The 5,119-nt window shown below is 37.5% G+C and overlaps 1 pseudogene; it reads left to right on the top strand.

The window, feature by feature from the left end:
* The first annotated feature begins 802 nt into the window (after positions 1-802).
* On the top strand, positions 803-2,513 carry LOC130029843 (60 kDa heat shock protein, mitochondrial-like; annotated as a pseudogene).
* The last annotated feature ends 2,606 nt before the right edge of the window (positions 2,514-5,119 follow it).

Raw genomic sequence — 5,119 nt, 5'->3', positions numbered from 1 at the left:
AGAACTGAGGTTATTTCTTTATTAGTGAAACTCCATGTGGTACAGTTGTTGACCTTACAAGTTTTTGTACTTGGGTTTCATTCATACAATGATCTAGTACTCATCCCTCCACCAGTGCCCATTCTCTACCACCAATGGTCCCAGTAACCCTCCCATCCCTCCCATACCCCCATCCCATCCCACCTCTGTGGCGTGGCATTCCCTTTGGGGCAGGGGAGGTGAGAAGAAAAAGGAAACTTTGGACAGTTGTGAAGGGATATTGACACCCTGGTGAGTATGGTGCAGTAGCTTTGTAAATGTTAAACAATAATACAAACACTACTGTAAACCATGAGATATATGCCAGGGGTCAAGGTGCTTGCTTTGCACACAGTGAACTCTGGTTTGACCCCCAGCACCACATATATTTGCCAGAGCATCACTAAGTGCAAAGCCAGGAGTAAGTCCTGGACATATCCATATGTGACCCCTCTCAAAAAATTTTATTGAGAATGCAAATTTTATGAGATTGTTTAAAATTAAGATTTTGTCTTTGATTTATTAGTGTTTTATTGGCTTTAAATGAAAGTGAGCCTGAGCTTCTACACACAAGGATTTCTTGTTATTGTTGTTTTTGTTTGGGGCCACACCTGGAAATGATCAGGAATTCCTCCTGGATGGCCACTTAAGATTCACTCCTGGCATTGTTTGCAGGACCAGAAAATAATTAATGCTGACTACCATGTGCACCCAGCACTCTGTCCCTTACTCGCCACTAATGTCCTACTTTGCCTCCCATTCGCCCTGTCATTGCACTGCAGAAATGTGTCGATCACCTGCAGTCCTTCTCTAGATTAGACCAGTGTCCCAGGGCACTGACATCATATCTCACTTGGGTTTATGCCAAAGATGGCAAATTTGGTGCAGATTCTGGGGCCTTAATGCTTCAAGGTGTAGACCTTTTAGCCCATGCTGTAGCCATTATTATGGGGCCAAATGGAAGAACAGTGATTATTTAACAGTGTTGGGGGTGTTCCAAAGTAACCAAAGAAGGTGTGACTGTGGCTAAGTCCATTGACTTAAAAGATAAATATGAAAATACTGACGCCAAACTTGTTCAAGATGTTGCCAATAACACAAATGAAGAGTCTGGGGATGGTCCCTCTACTGCTACTGTATTGACATGATCAATTGCCAAGGGTGAGGCAGGGGGCTTCGAAAAGATTATCAAAGGTGCTAAACCAGTGGAAATCAGAAGAGATGTGATGCTAGCTGCAGAAGCAGTAATTGCTAAGCTTAAAAAGCCATCTGAACCAATGACAACGCCTGCAGAAATTGCTCAGGTAGCTACTATTTTTGCTGATGGATACAAATTGGCATCATCCTTTCTGATGCAATGAAGAAGGAAGGGTGTTATCACAGTAAAAGATAGAAAAGTGCTGAATGATGAATTAGAAATTATTGAAGGCATGAAGTTTGATCAAAGTTATATTTCTCCATATTGTATTAATACTTCAAAAGGTCAGAAATGTGAATTCCAATTTCCTGTGTTCTGTGGAGTGAAAATAACATTTCTACCATCCAGTTCATTTTACCTGCTCTTGAAACTGCCAATGCTTACAGTAAGCCCTGGTCATTATTGCTGAAGATGCTGAAGATGGAAAAGGTTTGAGTACACTTGTTTTAAAAGTCTAAAAGTTGGTATTCAAAGTTGATAGTCAAAACTCCATGTTTTGGTGACAATAGGACCAATCAATTTGAAGACATTGTTATTACCACAGATGGTGCTGTATTTGGAGAAGGATTAACTCTAAGTCTCAAGGATGTTCAGCCACATGGAAAAGGAAAAGCCACGTAGAAAAAGTTGTAGAGGTCATTGTAACTAAAGATGATGCCAAGCTATTGAAGGAAAAGGTAACAAGGCCCAAACTGAAAAACGTATTCAAAAAATTATCAAGCAGTTAGGTATCACAACTGGTGAATGTGAAAATGGAAAACTGAGGAATGCTAGGCAAAACTTTCAGATGGTGTTGCTGTGCTGAAGGTTGGTGGGACAAGTGATGCTGAAGGGAATGAAAAGAAAGAGTTACAGATGCCCTCAACACTACATGAGCTGCTTTGGAAGAAGGCATTGTCCTGGGAGGAGTTTGTGCTCTGCTTTGGAGCATTCCAGCCCTGGCCGCATTAACACCTGCTAATGGAGATCAGAAAATTTGCATTGAAATTATTAAAAGAACACTCAGGATTTCTGCGATGACCATTGATAAGATATCAAATGTTGTAGGAGCATTGAATGTTGAGAAGATTTTACAGAGTTCCTCAGAAGTTGGTTATGATGCTACTGGAGATTCCGTGAATATGGTGAGAAAAGGAATCATTGATCCAAAAAAGGTTGTAAGAACTTCTTTGCTGGATGCTTCTGAGTAGCCTCTCTGTTAACTACAGCAGAAGTTGTAGTTACTCAAATTCCTAAAGAAGCAAAGGACCTTGGGGTTGCTGGAATGGGAAGAGGTGTGGGCGGTGGCATGTTCTAATTCATAGAATAGTGCTTTACAATTAAGAGTGAACTATGAGAAAAATCTCAAGGCAGGTGCTTCTCATCTATAACTTCAGAGAAGTCAATTGAAAGAAAAAAATGAAGAAAAGGCTGGATGATGTTTTAAGAAAATCACTATATCATCAGTTACTGGTTTCAGTTGACAACATATAATGATTTACTGCTGTTATTGGCCATGCCTACAGACAATTTATTTTGTATTTTTGAACAAAAAGGCATTTGTACATTAAAAAAAAATAATGCCTTCTGAGTTAATGGATTGTTGATATTTTTGTTCAGTTTATAAAGAAAACAACCACACATTTATCATGGCAAAGAGGTAGCTGTTAATTTGAAGTATCCGCTTAAACAGAGCATTCTAATATTCTATGATAATGTTCTATGATAATTACCTATCTATAGGTTTATTTAGTCAAAATCCCACTCACAGGAAGAAATAATGTTTCAATAATGTTATTATATGAAGGTGTTGACTAACTTTAAAGCACTTAAATCCTGACATGATGAGTTTACTGTCTCACCAAGAATAGAAGTTGAAATACCATCTGCTTTTGCCTATGACCTTATTCAAAAGATGGGCACCAGATTCTGGCTATTGTGAATAGGGCTGCAATAAACATAGAAGATACAGATGGTGTTTCTGCTGTGCGTTTTTGGATCCCCCGGGTATATACCCAGAAGTTGTATTGCTGGGTCAAATGGGAGCTCAATTTCTAGTTTTCTGAGCAATGTCCTTATTGTTTTCCAAAAAGGCTGTACCAGTCAGCATTCCCACCAGCAATGAATAAGGGTCCCTTTCTCCCTGCATCTGTGCCAGCACTGGTTGTTCTTGTTCATTTGGATATTTGCCAGTCTCTGTGGTGTGAGATGATATCTCATTGTTATTTTGATTTACAGTTCCTGGGTGTTAGTGATGTAGAGTATTTTTTTCATGTGCCTTTTGGCCACTCAAATTTCTTCTTTGAGGAAGTTGCTTTTCATTTCTTCTCTCCATTTTTTGGATGGGTTTGGATGATTTTTTTCTTGTAAAGTTGGAACTATAGCATAGCAGGTAGGGCGTTTGCCTTGCACGCGGCCAACATGGCCGACCGGAGTTCAATTCCTCCGCCCCTCTCGGAGAGCCCGGTAAGCTACCAAGAGTATTCGATATGCCAGACACAGTAACAACAAAGTCTCCAACGGAGATGTTACTGGGCCCGCTCGAGCAAAGTTGGAACATTGTATGATTGAAACCCAATCATGAACGCCTTGCAAAAAAATAAAAAATAAAGAATAAAACAGCCAATAATTTTGTTCCTTTAAAGCTTAAAGCATATCCCCAATTAAATTATACTTCCTAATATCCACAGATTTTTTCTTTTATATCACATTATATGTATTTTTTTATTATATGTATTTTTTGAAGCATGATTAACTGTTAAAATTTTAGTCAATAATTTAAAAAAAATTTAGAGTAACTAAAGCCGGGACACTTTTTGAGTGAGCACAAAAATAACCTAATTAATGAAAACATTAAATATCATACAACTTTAGCCTTATTTTATTATAATAGAGCACATAATAAAAGTAACATAATAATGGAAAAAAACAATTATTCAGTTTTTCTCCCCTATATTCCTTATATGCCCATGTTCTTTCTTGAAAACATATCTCTTTTGCTTTCTCTCCTTTCATATCTAAGTATCTTTCAATAAAACTATTTTGCTTCACTAAAATATAAAAATTAAAAGTATCAAAATAAAGATGGGCACCAACTTTTGATGGCTATCATAGCTTTTGCACATTGCTTCATCCAAACTACGCTTCTTCTGTAACTTCTTATGTAGTTCATCTTTTTCCTTCCCTGATGAAACCATATGGAGCAAAATAATTGACTTCCCAATTGTGCTGGCCCAAATCTACACTCTGCATCATTTCCCCCACTCAATATTCTATACAGGTGGCAGATCGACACTAGAAACAGAATTAGATTCTCTTTTTTTCTTGCTTCCTTTATTTCCTCAATCAAAATCTCCAACTTTTTTTAAGGTTCCTGTAAATGTAATATTGAAATGTCCCAATAACAGCTTCCGAAATACCTTTGGGTAAAGAAGCAGAATAAAAATTATTTTAGCTCTAAATGCTCGAAGAAGGAGCCCCAGCTGTAATACTGTTACTGTCTGTGACTACTGATAGCTCCAAATTGAAAGACTGCCACAAACCTCACAGGCTTCTTCCTGCATCATTAACCCAGGGAAGCCAGCCAGGCAAGAAGATAATTTCATGCACAGGCTTCCAACAAAATTTTACATTGTTTCAGAATGGTTTGCCAAATTCCTATAATGAGTGTAGTGTTCTCAGCCCTTAGATATTACCTACATTACTTTTGAGGTTTAGTTTATTATAAAGCTTCAAGGAATCAAAAGTACATACATAGATTCCATTAAATGATCTATTTTCCATCTTTCTTTGTCTTAGAATAATATATGCTGCATTCTGGGGATATGTAACCACAGATATTTTCAAGGAAATTAATACTAAAGTGGTTGAAGTGCATATCAAAATGTGCTCTTCCTTTCATGAAAAAAAAATTTATAAAATTTA

Source organism: Sorex fumeus, unplaced genomic scaffold, assembly GCF_029834395.1.
Source record: "Sorex fumeus unplaced genomic scaffold, SorFum_2.1 ptg000043l, whole genome shotgun sequence".
Taxonomy (NCBI): domain Eukaryota; kingdom Metazoa; phylum Chordata; class Mammalia; order Eulipotyphla; family Soricidae; genus Sorex; species Sorex fumeus.
The sequence above is the reverse complement of the archived record's forward strand: the minus strand, read 5'-3'. Positions and strand labels throughout refer to the sequence as shown.